Source organism: Callithrix jacchus, chromosome 6 (genome assembly GCF_049354715.1).
Source record: "Callithrix jacchus isolate 240 chromosome 6, calJac240_pri, whole genome shotgun sequence".
NCBI classification, from domain to species: Eukaryota; Metazoa; Chordata; class Mammalia; order Primates; family Cebidae; genus Callithrix; species Callithrix jacchus.
This window is the reverse complement of record NC_133507.1, coordinates 20,132,782-20,145,371: the sequence shown is the minus strand read 5'-3', so window position 1 is coordinate 20,145,371 and position 12,590 is coordinate 20,132,782. Positions and strand designations below refer to the sequence as shown.

At 40.8% G+C, this 12,590-nt stretch overlaps 1 protein-coding gene across 5 annotated transcripts in view; it reads right to left on the bottom strand.

Annotated features, from left to right (window-relative positions):
* LOC128932498 (amyloid-beta A4 precursor protein-binding family A member 2-like) overlaps positions 1-12,590 on the bottom strand; it is a 69,596-nt gene that overhangs the window by 17,547 nt on the left and 39,459 nt on the right. For 2 of the 5 annotated variants that reach the window (XM_078326831.1, XM_078326832.1), the window contains 2 exons: positions 4,018-4,140; positions 3,156-3,206 (listed from right to left, as the gene is read on the bottom strand). The gene's annotated coding sequence lies outside the window, so the exon portion shown is untranslated. Of the gene's footprint in view, positions 1-3,099; positions 3,207-4,017; positions 4,141-11,500; positions 12,143-12,590 lie in introns of those variants that run through there. The other 3 variants (XM_078326839.1, XM_078326834.1, XR_013518715.1) reach the window with 2 other exon arrangements.

Genomic DNA, 12,590 nt, shown 5'->3' with positions numbered 1-12,590 from the left:
TAATATAAATAAAAAATATTAAATTTTACAAAGAAAAAAGTTAAAACTCTATACCCTCATTTCCCCCCATTCGAGGTAACCACCATTAACCATTACTGATAACTTGAAGAATTACTTTCCAGGTATTTTTCTGTACAGATATTAATAATTATTATACAAAAGTTGATTCAAAATATATACTATTGTGCATTTTCTTTTTCTTCATTTGAGAGACATTCTTCTATGTCACTACATAGGGGTTGCCTTATATGTTATAACATCTGAATATTATTCATCCAATACTCTCGTAACAGTGTCTCCCTTGAAGAACAGAGTGAGTAAAAGTTTTAAAGCACTGTAGGACAAAAGTAGACATTTTATAAATGGTGTTGGGAATTTGGAGAGTCATCTGGGAAAATGCAAAATTAGATCTATTCTTCATGCCATACACTAGAATAAACTCCACATGTAAATATGAAATCATACAGAAGAAAATATGAGAGAAATTATGTAACTTGGGAATAGGGAACTTTTCCATCTAACCATGACACCAAATCCAGAAGCAGTAAGGCAAAAATGCATAAACTTGACTATATAAATGTTTTTCCCATTGATCAGGCAAGAGAAAGAAGAAGAGAGGGTAAGAAAACCTATAGATTTAAAAGACACTTGGCAGATAAATCAATCAAATTCAGTGTGTGAATCTTGTTTGCATTCTTACTTCAAGGAGCTAAGTATACACACACACACACATACACACACACACGTGTATTATAAGACTATTGGGGACATTTGAACACTGACCAAGTATTTGAGATTAGAAAGTAGTAAATTCTTTTTTTTTTCTATTTTAAATTTTATTTATTTATATTCTCTTTTTAATTGCATTTTAGGTTTTGGGGTACATGTGAAGAACATCCAAGATAGTTGCATAGGTACACACGTGGCAGTGTGATTTGCTGCCTTCCTCCCCTTCACCTATATCTGGCATTGAAAGTAGTAAAGTCTTACATAATTTCATGATATTGTAGGTTGTATTTTTTAAAGAGCACAAATCTTTTAGAGATCCATATTTGCCAAGACCAGCTCGGTCATAGAGACCCCCACCCAGGCAGCACTGAAGGAATTAAGAAACAGAAACAAAGATAGAGGGCAAAAGTGGGATCAGAGTGGAACGTCAGGGGGCTGACAGCATTTCCCAGCTGACAGCCCAGAGCAGACTCCAACCCATGTATTTATTCTTTGTGAACAAATAACTGTTTTTAATAAGCAGGTGCTCAGTGTTTCTTCACGGAATAAAGATAGACTACACAGGCAGACAGTTCCTGTTCACTACTATAACAGAAATAAGCTAAAAAACACTCTATGTGAGTCAGCAATGGGGACAAGGTCAAATATCCTGTTTTGGGAGCTGGTTTAACTAGTCCATGACCAATGCATACTGCTTGCTTATTCTAGTGGTTTCCTGCCTGGGGATGGCTCTGTCTTCCTTGCCATTGCCTCTCAGCAAACAACATACATTCCATTGCACACACATCAAGACCTCCTCCCAACACACACTGATAATATTTATGGATGGAATATTAAGTTTTGGATTTGCTTTAAGGTAATCCAGGGAGTGGGGCGAGAAGAAGTAGTTGGCACACAGATGAAATAAGAATGAGCACAGATTTAATCATTGATGATGCTGTGTAAAAGTAAATGGTACCTCATCATACTATTCTCTTGTTTTTTGAATATGCTTAAAATGCTTTAAGTTAAACACTAAAACTGTAAAACTTCACTGATAGAGTGCTGCAGTCAAGAAAACTTGCCCTGACTTTAGTTCTGCCACTTAATTTGTCAAACAATCAGAGGCAAGTACAAATTTCTTTGTATAATTACAATTTCTATGCTGCCTTATTATTCCAGTAATCTATGCATATGTTCATCTCCCAGTTAAACTCCAAACCCTGACTATCAGGAATAACATGTTTCATTCATCTTGTTTTCCCCAGTGCCTATCTTGATGTAGGATTAGATGGGGAAATGTTTCTCCAATTTTTCATGTGTGGAGAGCTAAGTACTTGCTCAGCACAAATGTGGTCTGCTGGCTTTAGATAAATTAGATAAAAGTAGTATTAATTTTTAAGTATGTTGATTAAAAGTATCATCAACATTAAGAGGAATCACATTTTATCAATGGTAGTAAAACTTGATAGAGAATAAGTGATTATCAGAAGTGGGAGGCAGTGGAGGGTGTGGAAGACATAGGTCAAAGGGCACAAGGTTGCCATTAGGTGGGGTGAATAAATCTGTATATCTAAAGTACAGCATGAGGATTACAGTTTTGTTTTGATTTCTGAAGACAGGGTCTCACTCTGTCCCCCAGGCTGGAGTACAGTGGCACAATCTCGGCTCACTGAAAACTCTGTCTCCCTGGCTCAAGCCATCCTCCCACCTCAGCTACCCGAGTAGCTGCGACTACAGGCATGCACCATCACGCCTAGCTAATTTTTGCATTTTTTTGTAAAGACAAGGTTTTGCCATGTTATCCAGGCTGGCCTTGAACTCTTGAACTTAACCTCCCAAAGTGCTGGGATTACAGGCATGAGACACCATGCCCAGCTGAAGACTATAGTTAATAATATTGTATTGTATACTGGAAATTTGCTAAAAAAGTAGATTTTCAGTGCTCTTACCACACACACACAAAAAAAAGGTAACTGTGAGACATGAAATAATGGATATCTTAGGTGCTTACCTGTAGAAATCATTTCACTGTGTATATCAAAACATCATGTTGTAGTCCTTAAGTGTATAAAATGCAATCATAAATAAAAATAAAATTTTAAAAATAGAATTGGTAGATAAAAATAAGTGATAAAACATTTAAAATTATATTTTTAAATCATAAAAATATTTAATATTAACATTAATAGACATTTTATCAGGCATAGAAATATCCTTTGTAATCTTTCGCCAATGTCGTTGTATCTGGCTTAGTGTTTTACAGCTTGAGCTATAGGTTAGGCTCTCGATCCTTCCTCCTGTTAAAGTTTATTTTCCTCCTCCATATTTTTACTAAATTAGAAAATTTCATCTCAGAGATCAGGTCATTGGGAATGGCAGTGAATGTTTGGTGTCTCTTTTACACAAATCTGGGAAATCAAATGGAAAATAAAGTGGTTTCTTACTGAATACGACTTTCTCCACTCTGTCGGACACTACATTGGCAGAAATTGTATCTGAAAGACAAGGGGCAAATGTTTCTGTTGCGGGATGGCTTTGAATACACTTTTTCACTCCTGCATTGACTGTGGCTCTAGAAAGTATTGTTTCATGTTCTGTTGCAGTACTTGCATGCAGATGTGGATATTTAAATATGCAGCACTGTTACAGAAGGTAGCAAACCAGACATAAGCAGGGCAGGAGAGCCCCCAACCTCCCTGCACCAGGAATGCCAGGCTGAATTTGATTACACTGAATTTGATTGATTTCTCTCTCACGTGTCTTTTAAACCTATAGGTTTTCTTACCCTCTCTTCTTCATTCTCTTGCCTGATCAATGCCAGGTGAGAGTCTGGCAGTTAAGTTGTCTCTCCAAAACAATAATCAGATGCAGCAGGGACCAGGGAAATGTAGTCTCCCAATAGGTAGAAACACCTGAAACTGGTGAGCTGCAGTCTCCCAGTAAGATCTCAGGAGCTGGGGAAGTGGGCTCACACATGCGCACTAAGAGGCAAAACAGCCACGTTTCACTAGTATATGACCTTCTGGGAAGGTTCTACTGGTAAGAGAAGAATGCCTCAAATGAGCATGTGTTCAACTCCAGAAACACAGGGTGAATGGAGACAGCCCACCCCAAGGGAAGAATGGGGGCGCGGGAAGAGACGCAGCACCCTGGAAGCTTCCTGATGTATAAGACCCCAAGTCAAAGATCACACAGCACACTTTTCTCTCAAGGCACCTGCTTGCCCCTCTTCCAAGTGTCCTTTACATCCTTCTGCTCCTGTGCTAAAGGTTTTTTAAAAATTTTCACTCTTGCTCTAAAACTTGCCTCAGTCTCTCCTTCTGCCTTCAGTCAAATTCTTTCTTCTGAGTGCAAGAATTGAGGTTGCTGCAGACCCGTATGGATTCGCCACAGCTGAGAGCACTACATCTTGGTTTTCTTAATTTCCTTCTGTAGCAAGTGAAAAAAAAAAGTTATGGGTAATCTATCAAATTCCCAGAAATCAAACTCTTTGCACCATCATTTTGCCTACTAAAGAAATCCTGATATCATCTCCTGAGTGTTCAGCATTTAGGCTTTTGTCCCTAACGTGAGAGCTTAGACCCCTAAATTACACCATTCAAGACACTAAGACTTATGAATTAAAGTTAAAAACAGCATTACGCAAAACATTTATTTTAATTTCATTTCTTATTTAAAGACAAGAGTGGACCATTCCCACCCAAAACAGTGCCCCCTACTGGGGAGAAGCAGGGTGTTGCCCTAACTGCCTGTTCCTCCAGTCGGCATGTTGAAAACATGTGCACACAGAAGCCACAGTTTGTTCTTAGTCACAATTCACAGTATTTCTTTCAATGCCAAATCAAGATGAGGAGGCGTATAGTTAAGTGCCAATTATTCTTTGTGAGAAAGCATTTTGTGATTTGACACTCAAGAGCCCAGGAGTTTGAGAGCTAAGTACAGCAACAAGGATGAAATCTCAAAAACATATTGAACAAAAGCAGCAGTCACAGGAAAATATTTGTGATTTCATTTATGGAAAGTAAAAAAAATAGGTAAAAGTAAATAATAATCCATGTAGTGATACATACGCAGGTGGTAAAGCTAAAATGAATGGAAACGGAATTAAAGATAGAAAAGTTAGGAACATGATAAGGGAAGGAGGTAAGGAAGAGAGGGGCACCACCGGGAAAGGTGGGCGTGAGCACCTGTAAAGTACTGGTAATGGTCTTGTTCTCCCAGGTGTTCATTATCAGCTACTCATTTTACAGATTTTTGTTTCTGTTTTGTTCTTTGGGGTTCTGGGGGGACAGAGACTCGCTCTGTTGCCTAGGCTGGAGTGCAGTGGCATGCTCTCAGCTCAGGGCAACCTCCACCTACAGGTTCAAGTAATTCTCATGTCTCAGCCTCCCAAGTAGCTGGGATTACAGGAAGGTACCACCATGCCAGCTAATTTTTGTATTTTCAGGTGAGATGGTGTTTTGCCATGCTGGCCAGGCCGGTCTCAAACTCCTGGCTCAAGTAATCTATGCGCCTCGGCCTCCCAAAGCGCTGGGATTATGGGTGTGAGCCACAGTGCCTGGCCATTTTACTGTTTTTCTTACATGTGTAAATAAGTTTATACCTTATATTTAAGATATAATACCACCTCTCTAAATGTATTATATCACACAGTCACACACAAAATTCTGAGCCATTGATGCATTCATGTGACTTATATAGATTAACAAAAAGCATATGCAAATGATATAGAAATATTCATTAAAACAATATTAGTTACAACTCGGCCGGGCCCAGTGGCTTACGCCTATAATCCCACCCAGCACTTTGGGAAGCCAAGGCCGGCAGATCACTTGAGGTCAGAAGTTTGAGACTAGCCTGGTCAACATGGTGAAACCTCATCTCTCACAAAATACAAAAATTAGCCAGGCGTGGTATCAGGTGCCTGTAGTCCCAGCTACTCAGGAGGCTGAGGCATGAGAATTGAACCCGGGAGATGGAGATTGCAGTGAGCCAAGATCGTGCCACTGCACCCCAACCTGGGTAACAGAGTAAGAGCCTGTCTCAATAAAATAAAATAAAGGCCAGTGGCTCACGCTTGTAATCCCAGTACTTTGGGAGGCCAAGGCAGGTGGATTGCCTGAGCTCAAGAGTTCCCAACCAGACTGGGCAACACGAGGAAACCCCATCTCTACTAAAATACAAAAAAATTAGTCAGGCTTGTAGTCCCAGCTACTTGTGAGGCTGAGGCAGGGGAATTACTTGAATCTGGAGACAGAGGGTGCAGTAAGCCAGGATTGCACCACTGCACTCCAGTCTGGGTGACAGAGCCAGACTCCATAATTAATTAATCAATTAATTAAAGTTATAGCTGAATGTTAGCTGAGACTAACTAACCAACACAGTCCTTTGATTGCAGAAAGCAGCTTCTAGCGGTGCCTCCAAACTTTCGGCAGTCTGAATCTCTTTCCTCTGCCCTCCTCTCTAAATTCATCATTTCTCTTGTCTTGATAATCTTTCTTAATACAATGAACCAGAGTTGATTGGATTTATGCCTTGGGAGGAGGCTGACGTAGTCAGTGAGTCAGGCCACAAGTTCTGGGGAGAGATCTGGTGCGTTGACATCTCCCCACTGTTCTCTGTGACTTAGTTTCTGTGCCTGACTTTCCTATTCTGGAAAATAGCCGTAAGAATAGTACCTCACAGTGTCATTGAGTTAATACACACACACCAGCATTTATTCCAGTGCCTACTGTATGGCAAGTGCTCCCACAAATGTTGACGGTCCTTTATCAAAATTGCAGTCACATCTAGTGGTCCCAAATCCTTAAAACTGTACCCTAATAACCTTAGTAATGAAGATGGTGTTATTGGTAACAACCTCTTTCTCAATATCCCCAATGCACCAGCAATGTCCAAGATGCTTTGGATATAATGCTTCATTTACTTGTTTCGATAAATTCCTTACTGTCCATTTGAATGGAGTTTGGGGTGTCCTCTCTTTGCTCAAATATTTACACACAAATAATCTTGTGATTTATTCCACAGACAGCTAATCCCACCTAGCATGAACTTTCCTATTCAATTTTCTGACTACAACCTCATTCACCTCATTTCCTAATTCACAGGTTTGGAGGGTACCTTAGTGCAAGACCCCTTGCAACCGCTTAGGGAACAGAAGAAAACAAGCAAAAGAGACTATGTGCATCCAAATGAGCTTTCAGAAGCAAATTAATTTTCTTGAAAAAGGTCCATTTTCCTAGAAGAGAGTGAAACCTGTACTTGGAGCCCCCAGGTCACAAGCAAGCTAACAATTTTGGAGATAAAAAAAAAAATCGTTGGCAAAACCCTCATCAGTCAAGCAATGCAACCTCTCTGGCAAGTGTCATAACACTGAGAATCAGATTGAAACTTGTCCATTTGAAGCCCTTGTCAGCTCCCCAGACTTAAGATCCAGACTCACAACTTCCCTCTGCACAATGCAGTTAAATGATCAGGGGACCAGGTGCGGTGGCTCACACCTGTAATCCCAGCATTTTGGGAGGCCAAGGCGGGAGGATCACAAGGTCAGGAGTTCCAGGCCAGCCTGGCCAATATGGTGAAATCCCGTCTCTACTTTAAACAATACAAAAATTAGGGCATGGCAGTGCGTGCCTATAGTTCCAGCAACTCGGGAGGCTGAGGCAGGAGAATTGCTTGAACCTGGGAGGCGGAGATTGCAGTGAGCCAAGACTGTGCCACAACACTCCAGCCTGGGCAACAGAGCAAGACTCCATCTCAAAATGATCAGGGAAGAAAAGTCACGTAAAGTCCCCTTCATGTGTTTTCTGTTTACTTGTCACAGATGCTAACCTGTTGTCTAGATTTCCAGAGTTACTGACCCACAGGAGAGATAGACTTTCACAAAATCTGCACCAGCTCAGAGCCCTACTTACAGATCAAGACACCCAGGAAAATGTTACTGAGTGAAAGAGCCACAGAGGGGCGAGCAGAGAATAGGCACTCCAGTGTCCCCGATGAGTCCTCATGGGCTAAATTGGAAGGCCTAGTCCCTGCTTTGAAGAAATATTAGGGAAGCCAATAAAATTAAAATAAAATTTAATTAACATAGCCTTTAAAAGTATTTCTGGCCAGGCATAGTGGCTCGTGCCTATAATCCCAGCACTTTGGGAGGCTGAAGCAGGCGGATCACAAGGTCATGAGTTCGAGATCAGTCTGGTCAACATAGTGAAACCTCGTCTCTACTAATAATAACAACAAAAAAATCGCCAGGTGTGGTGGTACATGCCTGTAATCCCAGCTACTCAGGAGGCAGAGGTAGAAGAATCATGTGAACTCAGGAGACGGAGGTTGCTGTGAGCCAAGATTGTGACAATGCACTCCAGCCTGGGCAACAGTGCAGGACTATATCTCAAAAACAATAAAAAATAAAAAAGCATTTCCCAGTACAGTCTTTATTTGTCCTTCACCAGGACTCTTGGAAGCAGATACTATTTTTCCTATTTTACTAAAGAAGTCACCGAGGCTCTGTCCAGGGTGACAGGACAATTACTGTGGCAGCTGGGGTCTGAGCCAGACTGAATGTCTCTGAAACCTCCCCTGTGCTCCAGGGCATTCTGTACACAGAGTGAGCTCCAGCTACATGCCAGGCATTGTACTAGGTGCCGGGAGAAAGTAGAGCCGTGACAGAGTCCCGGAGAGCACAGTCCCCTGAAAGAGACAAATCAACAAGCACATCAAGTCCTGAACAGTGGCTGCCACATCATAGCACAGAGGAGAGTGACCTCCACCATGGAGCCCGAGAGACAACCAGGAATCGGTCAGACAAAGGAGAACATTCCATGAAGCCTTTGCTCCCGGGACACACCTTGAGCAATCTCCAATTTGTCAGCCAAAACCACAGTGTTCTTCTGGTATTTAGGGCTCACAGGGTTCATGTACTTCACATTTTTATACCATCAGGCAAGAATTTTTAAAAGTACTGTCCACTCTAGAAAAAAAATGGATATATATAATACACACATATTTTGCATATGTATTTATGTATTCATGTATGCTTGTATGTATTACACTGGCACAAAAGTAATGGCACTTCTTGCCATTAAAAGTAATGGCAAAAAACAAAATTACTTTTGCATCAATCTAGTAGGTATATTATACACATACACACACACACACACACACACACAGAGAGAGAGAGAGAGATTTAGATAATACAGACAAAAATTCATTAAATTCATTGAGTATCATTTTTCCATGTATCATATCACCTATCAGCCAGTATTTTCAGTTATTCATTTATTCAATTATTTAAGAGAAACTTTAGAGCTGGACGTGGTGGCTCATGCCTGTAATCATAGCACTTTGGGAAGCCAAGGTGGGTGGATCACAAGGTCAAGAGATCAAAACCATCCTGGCCAACATGGTGAAACCCTATCTTGCATGCCTATAGTCCCAGCTATTTGGGAGGCTGAGGCAGGAGAATTGTTTGAAACTGGGAGGCAGAGGTTGCAGTGAGCCGAGATCACACCACTGCACTCCAGCCTGCAATACAGCAAGACTCCATCTCAAAAAACAACAAAAAACACACTTTAGAAGTACTTACTGGGTCTAGATATGCCTCACATAAGGTTAGGCACTGACACAAGGCTCCTACCCTCACGGCACTCACATTCTACTCGGGGAAGCAAACACAAGTAAACCTAAATAAAGATACTTGCACACTGAAATAAGTCTTACAAAGTGAGTACAGTAATAAGAAAGGGAGACAGGAGTGGTCGCTTTATATAGGAGCATCAGAGCAGACTACTCTGAGGAAGGGATACCTGAGCTGAGGCCTGGCAATCTCAGGAGCTGGGAATAGAATTCCAAGTGAGCAGGCAGGAAAGACAAAGGCCTAGAGACAGTAAGAGCTGGTTGTGTCTGGCCTTGTTCTCAACCTGGGCTGTCCAGTAGATTAACCTACCACCCTCCTGGCACATCAATGTGTATCATTAATCAGGGAAGCTCACTAGAGAGTTTTTACTAGCGTTTCATTGTGTAGGCATGAGTGACTGAATCATGGCCCAGAAAACTGAACTCAACTTCCAGTCCCCTTCCCTTCTCCATAGTTCAGGTTGATACCACCCAGCCAAAGCCCCAATCCTATAATCACACAGTTGGTCGTTATGTCATGGTAGGCCTCTGTCCTGAGTCATCTCATTATCAGAAACTCAGAGGTGATCTGAGGGGCCCACCATGAATGACAAAAACACTCCTATTACTTGGAAAATCCCAATGATTCAGTGATTCCCTCCCAAGAACTAGAGACAAAGGCAATTCTTCAAGACTAGTTACTGAGCTGGAAAAGAGCAGGCTTCATGAAGGTTGGGGCTATAATCAGGAGTGTGGTTTTGATGTATGACATTTGGATCACCTCTGAGACAGCCAAGTGGAGATGTCAAGTAGACAGCTGAGTGAACAAGACTGACCTCTCAGGGGAGGTCTGGGCTGCTGATACAAATCTGAGAACCATCAGCAAGTTAATGGCATTCAAAACCAGCAGACAGGATGAGATCCCTTAGCAAGCTGACAGTAAAAGAGAAAATAAATGACCCAGGCCTAAGCCCCAAAGCAAACCATCATTTGGAATTCTTATGACCTACAACTCTGATTTTCCTGCTCTTTCATCTTTATCTGCTCAGGCAGCAAAAAATGAAAAGTTGTTCCAGTTGAGGTAAGTCCCATCTTTTAATATGCATAAACCTCCTCAAAAATCATGTTTTTGAACATGAAGCAAAGCCAGGAGCTTCCCACAGTGGATACCAGATTCAAGCTGGGGAGGACACATACTGTTTATTATCTTCTAACACAGACAGTAATATAGAACAAGAAAAAGGCAGGAAGCCAGAACATTTGAAATAACAGTGGGTTATACAAAGACATATTCTTTTCACCAATGTAAAACTATAAAAGGATAACAATGTATTTTTTATTTCAGAAGCAGTTTCCCCTAATTTATAAAGTTCACTTTCCCTACAGTAACTGTAACACAAATGATATTGTTTGAATTAAAAAAAAAAACAAAACTTCAGCTGTGTAGCCCCAGCTACACAGGGGACTGAGATGGGAAGATTACTTGAAGCCAGGAGTTCAAGTCCAGCCTGTGCAACAGAGAGAGACCTCATCTGTAAAAATAACAAAGAACTTGTTCATTCCTTATTAAAAACAAATTTCACTTATTCAGTTTTTTTTTGTTGTTTTTTTGTTTTTTTTGAGATGAAGTGTTGCTCTGTCACCCAGGCTGGAGTGCAGTGGCACCATATTGGCTCACTGCAACCTCCACCTCTGGGGTCCAAGTGATTCTCCTGCCTCAGCCTCCTGAGTAGCTGGTATGACAGGAATGCACCACCATGCCTGGCTAATTTTTGTGTTTTTAGTAGAGACGAGGTTTTGCCATGATGGCCAGGCTGATCTCAAACTTTGACCTCAAGTGATCCACACACCTCAGCCTCCCAAAATGCTGGGATTACAGGTATGAGCCACCATGCCCAGCCTACTTGTTGAGCTTCTAAGAGTTAATGTAAAACACTGTAAGTTCAATACAGGAACTATCCTTAAGAGCACTGCCACTTCAGACCAACATTATTAGGTAGATATTCAATAATATCTTCACCTACAGCCATGCCAAGGGTAACGATAATATTTAATAATAAAAAGACCATTTAACATTCATGGAGCTCTTATGATATGCTAGCCCTCAGCTAAGTGCCTCAGAAACATTATTGCTATCCAGTAATATATTTAATATTAATTGAATAGATGCATTTAATTTTTATTTAATAATATGCTTTTATTTAATGACATGTATAAAGCAATAATCCTGAAAAATATTCTATCCCTAAAGTACAGCTGAGAAAACTGAGGCTTGCAGAGATGAAGTAACTTGCTTCTCAACAAGCCACAAGTCATTTAATCCAGATCACAGGGCCACCCAGTGAGGAACCAACAAAGCCACAACCCAGGTCTGCCTGCAGCTGAAGCAGGAAGAGGCCCAGGAGTTAAAGGAGAGATCGTCACCGATCTGCCCTTAAAATATGTCTGGGATGCATGAGTGCTTCACTGATGAAGTTTTTTCTGCTGAAAGTAATTTAGTTCAATGTGCAGGTTCTGTGGGGCTCCTGTGCTTTCTCAGCCAGCAGGAGTGAGAAAAGGCAAGACAGTCTTTCTGCAGCACTGAAGCGGCCGCTGGGTGAAAGGAGTTCAACAATGGAGTCAGGTAGTCTGTTGTTCAGCTTCAGATTCATTTACTCTCAGGCTTTTCTTCTTTCTCCCCTTTCAATCACTGAGGCTGTCTTGATGAGAGGCATGCTTCCTCCTCTATTCTGGGCCAGAAACTCACTGCAGCTGTCTGTGAATGGGTGGGAAACTTGCCACCCGTCAGGCCACTAGGATTGTGCCAATCACCTTTTATCTGCCAAATGACAAGGTATCAGAATGGCTAGACCTCAGGATGCCAGATTATCAATCACAACTATTATTTATTAATCATTTGCTAGTTATTACATATATTATAAATATAACAGTTCTTTATTATTATGAATATAAAATTAATTTCTATCATATAAAGTTGTTTATATTTTTGTTTTATAAAGTTGTTTAAATTTTTATTAAAGTTGTTTATAGTTTTATTATAGTTATTATTTTTATAATTTATTAATCACTTACTATAGTAATAAGAGCCATTATTTATTAAGTGCCTTATATGCATCAGACATTTAACAAATATTTTTATTTAGTCTTCATAGCACTCAGCATGGTAGACAATATAATCCCCTATAGAGACTCAGAAGGTTTCAAACTTGCCCAAAGTCACACAGTGGCAGAGCTGGGACTGGACCCAGGTGTCTGGGACTCCAAAA